We start from the raw sequence: 17046 nt of genomic DNA, 5'->3' as shown, positions 1-17046 counted from the left end.
GGGGGTGCAGGGCAGAGCAGTGGGCTATGGGGGGAGAGGCAAAGGTATTGCGGGGGCCGAGGGGAGAGGCTGACTCAGCTGGAGAATGTATGCTGAAATGCCTTGTGACCAAATGCGTGGAGGGGCGAGGGCAGGAGGGTGGGTCATGGCTCCGGCTGCAGAGTCCAGAGAACCAAAATGTAGCTTGAGGGCATCTCAGGTCTCTTTGTGGTGGTGCTGAAAGCAAGGCTTGGCCTGCGAGGACTCTTTCCCGGCCAGGCAGCCATGCACACACACATGCATACACACATGTGTGCACACACAGACACACTCAGACCCACACAGACTCACAGAGGAGCCTGTTTCTCTGACTCTCTCCTTCCCTCCCACCCCTGCCTCTTACTTACTCTTTCTCTTTTCTCCCTACTGTCCACTCGCTACTCACAGGGAGGGCAAGGTCCAACCCCAGCCCAAGGGTGGTGAGGGAGAGATAAAAGCAGAAGTCCAGAGTCCCAGAGAGAGTTACCTCTTTGCAGAGGCAAAGCTCAGAGAGGGACGGGTACATAGGCAGGCCTGTGGTGACCCACCAACACACCAAGAAACCGAGAGACACTGTGACGCCGACAGTGTGTGTGTCTCAGATACACACACACTGACCCACACAGAGACACACATCCACACCCAGACACACACTGGCATGCACAGAGATGCACACATCCACTCTAAACAGAAAGATACACACACAAAGCCACACAGATGCAGAGCCAGATCGACACAGGCAGAGCCATGTAGACAAAGAGGCTTTGAGCAAGGCCAGCCCGCCCCCAGAACCCAGACATCCCAGCTTTGCAGTCCCCCTAGGAACCCTCTGAAACGCCAGGAGAAATTCCTGGGATATTAGCTAAATTTCAGACACAAACATTCCGGTCTCCCTCTCCAGATGTAACGCTCGTGGAAACCTGCACAGCCCTCCCTCGGCTGGCCCCTCAGCACCCACCCACTGGCTTCTAGGAATGCTGCCAGTTAGAGATGGAGGCAGACACAAGGAGGGGGGCCAGGAGAGGTGAAGGGACCACACCCGGCAGGGAGCACGGGGCCACAGTGGTGGGGCTCTGTGCACACTGGGGGATTCTGACAGATGAGGGGGGCAGGCAGAGAGGGGGGCTTCCTAGCAGCAAGATGGGGCTGCTGCTCAAAGCCGGGGCTGACCACGTCCTCCGGATGCATGGAGAGGGCTCTAGACCAAAGTCAGATACCCACCAGAAGGCACAGCACAACCTAGGGGCCCTTGCAAGTGTAGGGGGGCCTTGCTCACCTTCCCACAGACACACTGGCCACTTCTCAGCTCCAGAAACATGGCAGGTCCTTCCTACCTCAGGGCCTTTGCACACACCCATCCTTCTGTTTCTTACAGCCAAAGCTTAGTGCATAACAAGTGCTCAGCAAACATGCGTTCTGTCTCTTGGGCCACACATGCCATTTTAAAAGCCTATGGCCTCAGTTTCCATATCTATAAAATGGGTTGAAACTGCATTTCTCTCACAAGGTTCTTTTGAGAAGAAAATGAGATGATGAATGCAAATGGACTTTGGCAAACATCCTCTAACCTCATGTGAGGGCTGCATGATTTTCCTCCTGAACCCCCCAACGAGAATCAGCAGTGACCCTGATTTAGACATAGACAGGGCTCTGAAAACACGTGCCCAGAAGTGTTTGGCTGCCTAAGAAGTATGCTTTCAGAAGTGCTATGAGGTGCCCTGACTCTTTGCTGATGCCTGAAATTCCACCATTCTTACCACAAATCTGTGTCAACTCAAAGCCCATTAGAGTAATCAGTCATTCACCATCAAAGCAAAGAGATGGCGAGACAGACCTTTCCCTGAGACACAGACAACCAGGAAATCTGTGTGTTTCACATCCAAATCAGTCTCACGTCCATCTATCCCAGCACCTGGGAAGCCAGGGGCACAGCAGGGCACCTGCTCTGTGGGACATCCCAGGACAAGCCAAATCTCATCCTCCCCACTTACTAAGTCACTCCATCTCCAGCTTCTGTGCTGGCTTCCTGCAAAGGACAGTACTTGCCAAGGAGCTTTGCCTCTCGCGAGGTGGCTGACGGTAGGCAAGTTACTTAATATCTTTGAGTTTGGTTTCTGCATATCTCCCTTACCCCACATTTTTCCCTTGAAAAGAAAAAGTGGTTCAGCCTACAAGCTAGTCTCTGACAGTGCTCTGGGCACACAGTAGTCACTCAGCAAACGGTAACTGCAATGATGGTGATGAGGAAGTAAGAGGAGCTCCCCAAATGATGATGGAATGTGAAGTCGTTGCCCTTTTCAGAGGCTGCTGGGTCTGAGATGTGGGCCTGCCTGCCTGCCTCCCGCCTGGACAATGCTTGCTTTTGCAAGAGGCAGCTCCTTACGTGGGAGATATATGTCCTGCCGTAAAGTGTTTAATATTTTAGCTCCTAATTGCGTTACCAGAGACAGACAGCTGTTTATCCTCATCACTCTCCCATCACTGTCTTTGGCAGGACCCACTGGGCGTCGCCTTGCTTTCTTTTCTGAAAATCCCGGACGGCCATTCAGGCCCCTCCAGGCAGTTCCGTGTGGTCAGGCGGTGAGTGGTGCCAGCAGGCGGGGGCCTGTGCTTGGCATCGTGTGGGTTCGAGGCGACCCACATTCCCTATCTGCCTCCCCCTCTCTGCCCACTGCCTTCCCGTTTGTTAAGCACTGTGGCAGCCATCAGCTCATCTGATTCTCCCAGCAGCCCTGCGAGACAAGAACTGCTATTATTGATCCCAGGATAGAGAGGAGGGAGCTGATGCTAGGAGAGGCTGTGAATTTCACTCACTCACTCATTCATTCATTCACTCAGTCAGCCATCCTTTTCGGTAGGAGCAGCGCTGTGGAAGGCACTAAGGACGGTGACGTGAATGCCGCCCCTACTCTCAGGGACCCACAGACTTGCCCAGATGGAAAGTGACAATGACACGACCATCCTTGGGCTATCTCTGTCCCCCCAGGTAGTGCTCGCTGCTGGCAGAGTTCTAGTTCTAAAACACGAACCAACCTCATGTCCACAGCTCTTGGATGGGCTGCTCTTAGTTTAAAGCCCCAGACCCTAATCTTTCTATTCAAATTCTTGTCTGGCCAGCCTCCTCTCCTGCCATCTTCACTATACTGAGCCCCACGGAAACTCACGCTTACCAACATGTGACACATGTGACAGCCCTGCTCGTTGGCGACCCGACAGCCATTCCTCTCTTCCAACCAGCTGTGTTCCCTGCTAGCAGAGCTCTGATGCTGTGGGAGTGGTGGGCAGACACTCTGGTACCCAGTCCCTCAGCAGCCCCAGTGTAAACAAGGCATGGTTATCTTAATCCCCTTTGCCAGGCACTTCCCCAGCCTTCCTCACAGATGGTGGTGACCAGCCCAATGACAAAGTCAGTGAGAATAGGGGATCGCTATGGACCGAATGTTTGTGAACCCCTCAAATTCATGTGTTGAAACCCTAACCTAATACCCTTGATGGTATTAGGACGTGGGGGTCTTTGGGAGGTGATTAGGTCATGAGGGTGGAGCCCCCATGAATGGGATGAGTGTCCTTATAAAAGGGACCCCAGAGAGCTCTCTCTCCCTCTTTCCACCACGTGAGGATATAATAAGAAGTTGGCCATCTGCAACCGGAAAAGGGCTCTCATCAGAACCTGATCGTGTTGGCACCCTGATCTCAGACTTTCAGCCTTCAGAAATGTGAGAAAGAAATTTCTGTAGTTATAAGCCCCCCAGTCTATGATACTTTGTTATAGCAGCCCGAACAGGCTTAGACAGGGATATATGCCAGAGAGCTTTAGGACAGAAAGTGGAAGCATTCCCTTGAGTCTCCCCATCCTCTTCTTCCCCTCTGGAACATGGTTGCGAGCAGATGTGATGTTTGGAGCCTCAGCAGCCATCTTTTGATCACGTGATAACACACAATGAACAAAAAGCCAGTACGCTAAGGAAGGCTGAGCAGAAACGTGGGTGAGTCTGGGTCTTTGCGGGCATCGTTGGGCCTCCATATAACCCCGGGACCATGCTGCTCTTGGGTAGCAATGACATGCCCCTCTGCAGATACCACTGCTCTTGGGGTCTCCCTGGTTTGCACTGGATGCATCTTTTTTTTTTTATTACTTGTATTTAATTTTCACTACCTCCTTTTTTTATTGTGATTAGAATTTTTTTAACATTTTTATTGGAGTATAATTGCTATACAATGGTGTGTTAGTTTCTGCTTTATAACAAAGTGAATCAGTTATACATATACATATAGCCCCATATCTCTCCCCTCTTGCATCTGCCTCCCTCCTACCTTCCCTAACCCACCCCTCTAGCTGGTCACAAAGCACCGAGCTGAACTCCCTGTGCTATGCGACTGCTTCCCACTAGCTATCTACCTTACGTTTGGTAGTGTATATATGTCCATGCCTCTCTCTCACTTTGTCTCAGCTTACCCCTCCCCCTCCCTGTGTCCTCAAGTCCATTCTCTAGTAGGTCTGCGTCTTTATTCCTGTCTTGCGCCTAGGCTCTTCATGACCATTTTTTTTTGGTTTTTTAGATTCCATATATATGTTAGCATACGGTATTTGTTTTACTCTTTCTGACTTACTTTACTCTGTATGACAGACTCTAGGTCCATCCACCTCACTACAAATAACTCAATTTAATTTCTTGTTATGGCTAAGTAATATTCCATTGTATATATGTGCCACATCTTCTTTATCCATTCATCTGTTTATGGACACTGAGGTTGCTTCCATGTCCTGGCTATTGTAAATAGAGCTGCAATTAATATTGTGGTACATGACTCTTTATGAATTATGGTTTTCTCAGGGTATATGCCCAGGAGTGGGATTGCTTGGTCGTATGGTAGTTCTATTTTTAGTTTTTTAAGGAACCTCCATACTGTTCTCCATAGTGGCTGTATCAATGTACATTCCCACCAACAGTGCAAGAGTGTTCCCTTTTCTCCACACCCTCTCCAGCATTTATTGTTTGTAGATTTTTTGATGATGGCCATTCTAACTGGTGTGAGATGATATTGCATTGTAGTTTTGATTTGCATTTCTCTAATGATTAATGATGTTGATCATTCTTTCATGTGTTTGTTGGCAGTCTGTATATCTTCTTTGGAGAAATGTCTATTTAGGTCTTCTGCCCATTTTTGGATTGGGTTGTTTGTTTTTTTGATACTGAGCTGCATGAGCTGCTTGTAAATTTTGGAGATTAATCCTTTGTCAGTTGCTTCATTTGCAAGTATTTTCTCCCATTCTGAGGGTTGTCTTTTGGTCTTGTTTATGGTTTCCTTTGCTGTGCAAAAGCTTTGAAGTTTCATTAGGTCCCATTTGTTTATTTTTATTTCCACTTCTCTAGGAGCTGGGTCAAAAAGGATCTTGCTGTGATTTATGTCATAGAGTGTTCTGCCTATGTTTTCCTCTAAGAGTTTGATAGTGTCTGGCCTTACATTTAGGTCTTTAATCTATTTTGAGTTTATTTTTGTGGATGGTGTTAGGGAGTGTTCTAATTTCATTCTTTTACATGTAGCTGTCCAGTTTTCCCAGCACCACTTATTGAAGAGGCTGTCTTTTCTCCATTGTATATTCCTGCCTCCTTTATCAAAGATAAGGTGACCATATGTACGTGGGTTTATCTCTGGGCTTTCTATCCTGTTCCATTGATCTATATTTCTGTTTTTGTGCCAGTACCATACTCTCTTGATTACTGTAGCTTTGTAGTATAGTCTAAAGTCCAGGAGCCTGATTCTTCCAGCTCCTGGATGCATTTTAATAGATGGCTGAGTCAGCCTCTTTTATCCCCCTGCCTGGAATGCTCTTTCCTCTGGTTTTGTTTTGAAAACTGCTTCTCATCTTTTAAGACCCAACTCAAGAGTCCCTTTTTGAGAAGTTTTCACCCCATCCTGACTACAGGGTTGAGCGCCCACTTATTGGAGCCCCTGCAGTACTTAGTTCAGGCTCCTTGTATCCTCTTCCTGCCATGGTGGGTGCTGCCCACGATTGGGCCATTCACAGGGCGGCAGGCGACTCAGCTTGTCCTGGCACAGCTGCCCAGAAAAGGGATCGGGGCCATTCTCTCCAGGTAGCTGGGGCTGGGGCCCATCGCAAACTAAGGCCCAAGCATAGCCTGCTGGGGGATGAAGTCATGTGGAAAAACACTGGAGTCAGAACAAACCTGTCTTTCTGCAAATGACTTCATCACATTGCCAGAAGGCTCGGATCACTCCACCTCTTACCTCTTCCAGCCCGCCCATGGGATCGGGAAAGACCAGTTCCTCGAGTCCTGTTGCATCTCTCAGGCAAAAGTAAATGTTACAGAGACCCACCCATGAGGTGCTGGGGAGCTGATGCCTCCACTTCCTCCACAGCTGGGGCTTCCTCTGAGCTCTCAGGCTGGGAAGGCCTGGAGGGCACGTCGGGGCCTTCTCCACATCTGTGTTCACAGTGCCCAGCACAGAGACCAGCAAAAATGTAAAATAAAATACTCACTCACTAAATGCATGTGTTCATGAACTCTACAAATACTCAGCAGTTCTTCTGCTCTTTCTACCAGCATCACGGGGGCACTGGGGTTATGCTCACAGAAAGAGGAAATAAAGGAGGGAAAGAGGGCAGGGAGGAAGGAGTAAATTCCTCACTAGGGTGATAGAGCCCCACAAAGCAGACTGGGCCCTGAGAGAGGCGTCAAGGAAGCTGAGCTCTAGCTCTTATTCCAGCAAATACATTTCTATTCAACAGCTTTCTTGAGCAGAGCCTCTATTCCCGCTGTGTGGTGGGCACCTAGGGGAGCCATTCTAGTTCTCTGGCAGTGAAAGTCATGCACGGGGGACGGACAATAACAATGACACGGTTACAGGCTGTATTGGAGTTGTGGACAGGGTAGCGGGGGGCGCGCAGGAGGAGGTGCTGGGTGGGCTGGCCAAGGAGGTCAGCCTTGAAGGATGAACACACCAGGCTGTCCAGGAGATGGTGGAAAGGCTTTTGAGGCTGCAGGGTGCTTGGAAAAGGGCAAGCAATTCCATGTTTTGGGAGCAGAGGGTACGTAAAGGAAGTCGCAATAGTTGGGGCTGGTAAGGCAGGCTGAGGGGCCAGACTGCGGGGGGGTGAGGTTCACTCTGCTGGAACAAGGAGCCATTGAAGGGCTGAAGAGTAGAGCGTCCGGTCTGGGTGTCCATTTCAGGAAAGGTGCTTTGGACTGGATGGCAGAACGGCTATAACGCAGTTACCAACCAGGGGATCCCTGGAGTGGTTCAGAGGCAAGAGGGAGATGGCCTAGAGTAGAGTAGTGGCAATGGGTGGAGAAGAAGAGGAAAGAGAGATAGTGATGCTCATTGCTGATGGGACTTGGGGACCACTGGGATGAGGTGGGAAGTGGGATCTAGGGATGTTCTGGTCTCTTAGATTGTAAGTTAAAATTTGGATTCTAATGCTATGGCAGAGAAACTCAAATCAGTGGCTGAAAGAAGATAAAAGACCGGGTAGGCAGTCCCAGACTGCTATGGTGATTCCACAATAGTCAGAGACCCAGACTCCTTCTATCTCGTTTCTCTGCCATCTTTGATACCCAGCCTTGATCATGTGGCCCAGAATGGCTGCTCCAACTCCCTCTGACACATCTGCATTCCAACCGGTGGGATAAGGGAAAGGAGGAAGGGGGTGCACCCGTTCTTTTCAAAGATATGTCTTAGAAATCTGATAACATGCCATTGGCCAAACTTAGAGGCAAGACCATACAGTTGTAAGGGATGCTGGGAATTGTAGACTTCCATGTGCCCATCTAAAACTTCTTCCACTGTGGAGGATGGAGAGAAGGGATCTATGGAAGAAAAGCTAGTGATGCTGTGCAAGCCCACTGGCTTGTCTTAGTTTGATATTTCTTATTTGAAAAATACATTCTGTGAATTGTCATACTTATTTTTAACCAAATAAAATTTAAATATGATCAAGTCTCTGCCAGCAGCATGCTGTTTTCCTGGGAAAGTGAGGTCGCCCTATTTGGCCTTCGTTCTCCCAACCGTTGAAGGAGACATTGGAAAATATTCTTAACATGGACCCCATGGAGCTAGCCAAGGGGGGGCTTTTGGGGTCTGTGAATACCATGTAATTATATGCTCAATTTGGGGGTGTACATTTTTTTCGGGAGAGTGACTATGGCATTCAAGGTTTATGAGAGGTTTTTGACCCTAAAAAGTTGAGAAACAGAGTGAAAGAATTACTCATGGCCCTCCATACCCATATTGTATGATTCCTTTCTACCCACCTTATGGCATACGCTTGGAAAGGAGTCTGGGGGGAAGAAAAGGCAATTGAAGGACACTGGGGAGGTTGGAGCACGTGGCTCCAGCCTCGTCCTGACAGTGACCGCATGGCGCGCGTGTGGTCCGCCGTCCAGGGGTCTTTCTCTCTAGTCCCTGCCCTGGCTGAATTGGGACTTGGCTGGGTGTACACCTGGCACACTCTGCCTAACGTCTCCCAAGCAGTTCCCAAAGCTCCCAGCCAGGAGCCAGTTAGGATTTCAGAGGCACAAGTGAGCCGCTGTGCTTGGCCTGCCAGGTGAAAAGAACAGAGCCCGTATTAACGAGACGCTCCTCTCTTGGTATCGGCTTTCGCTTTGCAGGCGATGTCTCGGACCGGGAGCAAACCTGTCTCTCTGTCCGGAGCCAGGGATTTGATATTGTCCTGAATAGAGGTTTTCATCCCCTAGCTAGTCGTCTGCCCTCTGTGGCGCCTGCCGCCAGTGCCAGGCTTGGCACGTGAGCCCCCAGCTGTAGGAGGAGTGGGTGAACGGGGCAGAACTGGGCTCAGCAGCTCCCCAATCCACCCAGATGTGGTGGAGGAGAAAGAGGCATCCTGCGCTGGGAGAAGCAGCAAGGAAACAAGCGGAGATCTGACCACACACGGAGCAATCCCTTGGCAGGATGGGTCCTGATGTACGGATGGTGTGTACCACGTGGGAATTTCTCCACAGCCCACGGATGAGCCAGACTCATCAGGGCGGCACCACCATCCACAGTCAGGAAGGTACAGAATGAAGCTAGAAGCCAGGATTTTATCAAAGGGGAAAGGGCAAAGAGAAAAGCATTGTGGCACCAAAAACACTTAGAGCAGGGGTGAGCATCTCCAAACACAGAGGACGGGGAAGGAGAGGAGTGAAGGGTGGCTGAGGGACACCCCTGGACACACTTGGGAGATGGGTCAGGAAGAAAGCAATGTGAGGGGAGGAGGAGGCACGGGCTGCCATGGAGGCCCCAGCTCGGGGTTCTGGCAGCTGGAAGATGGTACCACCACCCCAGCAGAGCTAGGCTAGCAAGAGAGGTCAGGGCTGGGTGGCAGGGTGTGGCCCTGCAGTGGCGAGGGAGCTGGAGACAAGCCTAACATCCTGACAGCTGGCCTGCCTCACTCTTACGTCTGCAGGCCCTCCAGCTCTTCCCCCTGCCCTGAGCTCTCACTCAGCGCAGGCTGGGGACTTGGCCCTGGCAGCCTTTGACTGCAGGTGTGGAACGGAGGAGGGCGGCCAAAGGAAAACAAACGGGAAGAAGGGAACCACTATGCTTTCAAAGAGCTGCACACACAGGCTGGAGTCCTGGCTGCAAAACACTCAGTTGTCCGTCCTCTGGTTGAAGCCTGTGCGTTAGGGCAAACACCACTGAACTGAGGACAGCTCAACGGCACCGCCACTTACCACGCGTCCACGCAGGGCTAGGTCCTGGGATGGGTGTGGCCAAGACAGAGACAAATAAACCCCTTTCCTTGCCCTGAGAAAGCTCACATTCTGGTTGGGGTGGAACCCATAAGCTCTACTAAGAGCTTCCTGAAAGTCAACCTAGGGGTCTGACATGCTTCTCTCGAATTCCAGCCTCATAGCATGCTGTGTGGGAGGCCGAATCCGCCACTGGAGCACACAGAGGTGCAGAGACGCTAGGCCACCTGCTTAGGACCACACAGCTGGGTCATGGGGGAGTGAATTTTAAACCCAAGTCCATGTGATGCTACCGCCTGCCTGTTTCCACCGGGGCAGACCCACACTCAGCTCTTTGGTTGGAGTGGTGTGGAAGGCCATTGCGGCTGGCTCGAAGCCGAGGCTGGAGCTGCTCACAGGCCCTTCCACTGGACGTTGGCCAAGGCACAGTGACTCCTGATTGGGTAGATAGATAATCGAAGAGATGAAAGGGCCTCCGGTTAATAACCACCCACAGGGGACAAGGCTCCAGGCTCTGGAGGAGCTTGGAGGGAATGGGTCAGGCCCTGCCCTCCAGGAGCTCACAGACCAGTAGGAAGTAGATGCAAATGTGTTAAGACCCACTCCACTGGCACCGGCCCGGACAAATCTCTGTCCCTTCTGGGCAGAGTGACCTGAAGTGAGAGGGCATCTCAGAACCTCAGTTTCTTTCTCTGTAGAACACAGGTAGTTGTGCCTAATTTATCGCATTGCTGTGGAGATTACATAAAATAATGTGTGCCAAGCACAAGGCCTGACACAGAGCAGGAGCTCCAGAATGTCTGGCTCCCAGAGCTTCCATGGGGTACTCACAGCCAGCGGGGGTCGAGCGTTCCCCGCCCCACACAGGCCCCGTGGGGAATCCCTGCTCCCTTCTGGAGAGGGCAGCCTGGAGAGCTTCCACCACCATCCGAGGACCAGGGAGGATGCAGAGGGCAACCGAGAGAGGTCCGGGGGCCTGGGTTAGCACCTGCCACCTAGAGATGTGGGCCGGGCTGCTTGCCCCTCCGGGGAACAGCAGAGTCCTACGCCCCTGGCCTGCCCAGGCTCTACAGCAGAGGGTGCTAGTTTTGCCTATGGGGCAGCCAAGCCTGGACTGGTGAGGTAAGAGTTGGTGGGCATACGCCTCAGTCCCTCGGCCTCACAGACAGCCCCCGGGGGAATGAGCTAGATACCTCTTCATTAATACGTGCTTAATTTGCTTGTCTGTATTTACTCTCTTGTTCCCTGTGTTCCCACCGTGCTCCTAGGTTGGGGTCACTTCCCAGATAAACCACTTGCACCCAAATCCTAGTCTTAGGGACTGCTCCTGGCAGCCCAGCTACAGAGAAATGTGTCGCTGGGTCACTCCATGGCTGGGGACTGGGAGGGCCCTGTGGCTGGGAGATGCTGTCTCCATGGCCTCCTGGCTCCAGTGTCGCCTGGCTTTTCCTCAACGTGGCTGCCTCACCCCCATGCCAAAGTGTGGGAGAAGTCAGGACCTTCTGCTGGCCGTCTGGATCATACAGTGACCTTCGGCTCCTAGGACATAAGCACCTTCCTCCAAGGGAGGACCAGGTAGGTGGGAAAAAATGAAACTGCTTTAGGCTAGCTTCAGGAGGGGCAGGAGGGGGTTCTCCCACGCCTCCTGTGAAATGGGTGTGCCGGCTTTGTATTTAGAGAGAACGCCGTCAAGGGACAGGGGAAAAGCGGCTGACTCACCAGTTCCTAATGACACTAGCAGGCAGCATCTGTGAGCCCTCCTGGGGCTTCGTCTCAGGAGGAGGGGGTGATTTCCTTGCTGGTGCTCCAATATCAGAGTCCACATCTCCACCTCCCTGAAGTGTGTCATGCTCTGGCTTTTCACAGGAAAACTGCCTAATGCCATGGCAAAAGCAAGGTAATAAAATATTCATCTGCTGAGGCCAGAGGACGGAACTGATCGTTTCTTCCAGGAGAAGCAGAGTCCTAAATTAAAGACATGCACAGAGCCAGACAAACGCACATGCCCGACCAGCAGACATTCCCAGGCACATGTCGGAACAACACAGCCTCGCATATACAAGAAAGCATATGCCTAAATGCTCACACGTAGGCACATGGGCCCCGGTCACACACCTATGCAGCACGCAAAACTGTTGAGGACACATGGACGCCATGTGTGAACGCATGCATGAACACTGCATGTACCCGTGAACTCCCACCCTGTATGCTCACCCACCCACATGTCTACTCCCCCAACGTGGCAATGAAAAATGATGTCTTAGCTGGTGTATTGGGGGCAGAAGAGCCCACCACTGGGCCCTGACTTTGGAACAATAGCAGCCTGTCTGGCTGTCCTGGGGAAACTGGGCTTTGTCAGGCAGAAAGCAAATACTGTGCAGGGGGAAGTGTGACTCAGAGGTGAGTTACACAACTCCATTCTGCCTGTGTGCTCTGCCCAGGAGGGGGAGGAGGAGGAAGGCTTGCAAATGTGAACTCTGAAAGGGCTGCTGCACTTCTGGAAGCTTCCACATGTCATGTCACTTGTCCAGGCTAGTGGAGGCAGAGGCTCCCTGAGGGCAGAGTGAGTAGCTACTATGCTGTCACGACCTCAGAGCCAGACCCTCCGCACTGACCCCTCCTGCTCATCCGGCCTGCTTCCCAGGGCTCCAGCATGCCTCCAAAGAGAGAACGTTAGCCCCTTGGCTCATGAGGTAGGCGCGTATGTTGACCTGGGTCTGCAAAGGTGATTCTGCCTTCTGATTGTTCTAGAAGCTCTGATGGAGCAGCTCCTGATGAAAGATGCCAGACCTAAGAGTTTTGAAACGACCCCAGTTCACAGACCTCTTAAGAGAACGGCAATGTCCCAGTTCCCTTGGATGCTGTGTTTTTCCTTATATCCATTCTGCAAAGATCCACTGAACTTCTACCAGGACCTAGGGCCTGGGGTGACAGAGTTGGCTGCCCTAAGGATCTCACAGGCTATGAGGGAAGCAGACAAAGGCCAAGGGATTATTGCTATTTGCTTTTGGAGGAGGGGACTCTACTGACTCTAGAAGATTTACAAGTTGTCCAGATAAAGAAGTAGGTATGTGTTTGAGTGGGTGGGAGGTGGGCAGGGCAAGGGGTGGAGGATGGAGAGGAAGCAGATTTAAATTCTGAGCAGAAAAGCAGCATTCAAAAAAAGAAAACAGCTTTCTACAAAGGCAGTATTAGGCCAGGGGCTGGCAAACCACAGCTAATAGGCCAATTCCAGCTTACTTCCTGTTTTTGTTAATAAAGTTTTATTGGCACACAGCCACGGTCATTCATTTATGTATTATCACTGGCTGCTTTTGAGCAACAGTGGCAGAGTTGACTAGTCACAGCACGGCCCTCAAAGCCTAAAATATATACCATCTGAGCCCTTATGGAAAAAAATTTGCCAACTTCTCTTCTATATCTATCCTTTAATTCTGGAACCCATAAGTCTAGAATCCAGCATGGTTTTCTAGAGCTCCCTGTAAGAGTAACATTTGTGTAGGGATTTAGACGTTTACAGTGAGCTTTTGCATCAATTATCCCATTTAATCCTTCAACAAGCCTGTGTGAGGTTAATGGTAATTTTATCCCAGTTTTGCAGATGAAAAAACTAAGACAAAGGGAAATAAAGAGACTTGCTGAAGACCACATGGCTGGGAGATAGCCGAGTCCCGGGCAGCCTGATTCTAACATTCCATGGTCTTTCCACCACATTAACCTACAGATGTTTCTCTATCACACATTCCACCACTGAGCTGTCCTCCCTGACAAGCCATTTCCCTCCTCCTTCCTAATATCTCTGCTGCCACCAAGGAAGGCTTTTGTCCATTGTGCTGCCTTAGTGGGAGAGAGGGTTTGGAGGAGAATCGAATTTCCTTTCTGCATCTGTTTGCGGAGCCTGGTGCACCCTGGGATGCTAACGAACAGTGACAGATGAGCTTCAGTTGGCTGGCGCGGGTGAAGAACCACTGGACCAGGTAATTCCAATCCACCTCCTCAGAACTCAATCCAGGAGGGATCCTGGGGTGGAGTGTGGCCCCTGCTCCTGGGGCTGAGAGGGTGCTGAGAAAAGGCTGTGAGACCCCGGCTGGGTCCCTCCAGGAGGAGTGGGCACCCTGATAGACCCCCCTCAGAGCACAGGGCTGCAGCACTGTTGCTCAATTTATTTTCACAGGAGATGCTCTTAATAGAATTACATTCCATTTATTAGATACAAGGACCTAAGATGTGGCTGTGTTATATCAGGTGAATTCGGAAGGTCCACCCCTGCCACACACACACCACACACTCTCTCTCTCTCTCTCTCTCTCTCTCTCTCTCTCTCTCACACACACACACACACACACACACACACACCACATTTCCTGCAGCTCCGCGCTGCTGCTGACTGGGGCTCTGCATGCTGTGGGTAACACATTTAGCTCGATAAAATATAATATACGACGGGATCATATTTAACAAGGAAAACAGGGCCCGAATGGACAGAGGAGCAGTGTGGCTGGGTTACCATGGAAACCCCGGGTTCAGAATTTCCTGACTCCTAGGAGATTACATTTTCAAACTTAATGCTATATTAACATAAGCTTTGGCACTTAATGTCTCTGTTTTTCACCCGCCCCCCTCCCCCTTGCTTACAGGCAAAAGAAAGCATCATCAGAGATGAGCCAGGGAGGAGGAGAGAGGCTTCACTTCATGAAAGCCTGAAGAGCATCCAGCAGAAACCCGCCGCAGCACCCTGACGATGTGCTCTGCAGTCTTCAGAGTGTGTTGCATCCATTATCTCCCGTGACCTGCAGACAGGCTCGAGAAGCAGGCTGATGCGAGGTCACCAAGCCCCGCGCGTGCGGCCCCTCAAATGCCTCTCGCGTCCGTTCCTTCTTCTCCGTTGCTCCACCACTGCCCTTTGTATATCTCTTGGGGATATTGCAATAGCCTCTCATGGTCTCGTGCTCCCAGCCCGTGCCCTCTCGTCCGCTCTTGCTGTCTCAGTGATCTTTTTGTACCGCAAATTTTTTCATCCTGCGGTTGGTGTCATAGCCTCCAACAACCCCACAAGCTATAGACTAAAGTCTCAACTCCCGTGCATTCAAGGCCTGCTCCCTCTCTCTACAGGCCCCTTTCCTTGGAGTTTCCACCATAGCCCCACCGTCCAGTCTTTGGAGGTGATGCTGTGATTTCTGAATACACCAAGTTCTTCCAGGGGCCGTGCCTCTGCTTGGGCCGTGAGCTCAGGCTGGACCTCTGGCCTCTCTCATCCTGCTGACCGGCTCTTATGCTTCTTTAACAGCAGCTCAGCATCACCCACTTCAGGGGTCCCCTGCCCACCTGGCTGCCAGTGTTACCAGAGGGCTTATACCGAAGGCTGTTGCATTTCTCGCCACCTGAGGGTCCCCTGGGTCCTTCCTGCACCAGCCTCCTCCACCACGTTGGGAGCTCGTCAGGCCTACGAGTCATGCCCCCTCACTGCCTTATGCCCTCCACCCAGCGTGGTCCTGGCACCTTGTAGGGACTCAACTGGCACTGGTGAAATCGAGTTTACAGGTGAGAACACTGAGGCTCAGAGTGGTCAGATGGGTCGAATGCCACTTGTCTGGGAAGCAGCCCAGTTGGTGTCCCTCTCCTGTCATGACCCCTCCCTGCCCCCCGCCTGCTCTGGCATCTCCGCACCATCTACAGCGCACTAACCACCTCTGTTTCTAGGGCTACACCTGTCTTTCCTCTGCAAAACCCTCACTTCCTTCCTCATGTTTTCTCCACCAGCTGCCCAAGAGCCTTGGACCAGCAGGGCCATTGGAAAGCCGAGGCCTGGAAGAATGAGGCTCACAGATCACCGGAGACACTTTGATTCATGGAAAAACCCACGATTCTTCCCTCCCAGGAGAGTCACCATTCTTCCAGAACATGAGGTTCGCAAAGGTTTCAAGTTTTACGGTAAGGATCCAGGGAGCCATAGTGAAGACCAGAATCTGTAGTCCCACAAGCTGGGACATTACTTGGAATAAGGATCTTGGCAGACGTAAGTATTGGAAGAATCTTGAGACGAGCTTATCTGGAGGAGGGTGGGCCCTCAATCCAGTGGCAAGTGTCCCTACCAGAGACAGAAAGGAGAAGACGCACAGACACATGAGAGAAGGCCTTGTGAAGATTCCCGTGAAGACAAAGACAGAGGTTGGAGTCAGGGTCCATAAGCCAGAGGATGCCAGGGATTGCTGACAATCACAGAAGCTAGGAGACGGACCTAGAATGGATTTGCTCTCAGAGCTTCCAGAAGGAACCAATCCTGCGGACACTTCTGGCCTCTAGAACTGTCAGAGAATAAAGTTCTCTTACTTCAAGCCACCCGACTGTTGTCATTTGTTACCTAGGCAGCCCTAGGAAGTGAATACAACTGTACAGTGTAAGAATACAGGGGAAGCCCACCAAGGCCATAAGGGACCAGCAGGTCAGGGGGCCCTTGGTCCTTACCATCATGTGTGGGTTCCCCACTCTCCTTCTCACCCTGGCAGCTCTCAGCCCCTCGGTCTCTCTGCTCTGACTTCCAGCTGCCACCAGCCCACCAATTCCCCCTCCTCTGTGTGCCTCCATCTCAGGCCCGCACGCGGGGCCTTTGCTTCGCTGGAGGCTCTCTGCAGCCTGAGCTGCGTCCGTCTGCTTGTTGGTCTTTCCGTGTTTTACATATACCGACCAGCCAACTCTCTGACTACATTCAAAGTATCCAAGAGAGGTGATCTGGTGGTTTAGCTCACCACATGATCTCCAAAGGGCAAAGCTTTCACCCCAGGCCACCTCACAGGCAGCGGCCCTCCGCCCTGCTCCTTCAGCTGCGGCCAGGGAGGCCGGCCATGTGTTCCCATCTGCGTAGGGAGGCTCCAGGAGGGCAGGACAGATGACTGGAGATAGGTTGGTGGCACCTGCACCACTGAGACTGAGCTTCCTACAGAACTGAATAATATGCAATAGGGAGAGGAAAGGGAAGAGGCACTTTTTTCAGATGTAAGAAGGAAAGTGTCATCAACGGAAGCTTTTGAAAAGTCAACACTGCAACCCGCTTGCCTCCCTCACTGGAGGATGCACTGCTCAGAAGAGCTCAGTGCTCTGGGTCGGTGTGACAGCAGCCGGTGATGGAAGGGGTGGGCAGGGAGAGGCTGGGCAGGAGGAGAGGGCTGCCAGGGCCCTGGCCCAGCTGGGGGTCAGCCTGTATGCCCTGGGCGTTTGCAGAGGGTCTGCGACGATGGCTCTAGTGCGTTGGGCTGTTTTACTATAATCCTACTCCCTGAATGCTTCCTGTGTGCAGCCCTGTGGTGAAGACACA

The 17046-nt window shown here is 51.6% G+C and overlaps 1 long non-coding RNA gene across 2 annotated transcripts; it reads left to right on the top strand.

Annotated features, from left to right (window-relative positions):
• Positions 1 to 1963: 1963 nt before the first annotated feature.
• On the top strand, positions 1964 to 16069 carry LOC117202546 (uncharacterized). 2 transcript variants are annotated; one of them, XR_004484969.2, is made up of 3 exons: positions 1966 to 13711; positions 14372 to 15275; positions 15495 to 16069. It is a non-coding gene; the product is annotated as an uncharacterized LOC117202546 (long non-coding RNA). The 2 variants fall into 2 exon arrangements; XR_007471250.1 differs by having other exon boundaries at positions 1964 to 15275.
• The last annotated feature ends 977 nt before the right edge of the window (positions 16070 to 17046 follow it).

This window comes from Orcinus orca, chromosome 14 (assembly GCF_937001465.1).
Source record: "Orcinus orca chromosome 14, mOrcOrc1.1, whole genome shotgun sequence".
NCBI classification, from domain to species: domain Eukaryota; kingdom Metazoa; phylum Chordata; class Mammalia; order Artiodactyla; family Delphinidae; genus Orcinus; species Orcinus orca.
The sequence above is the reverse complement of the archived record's forward strand: the minus strand, read 5'-3'. Positions and strand labels throughout refer to the sequence as shown.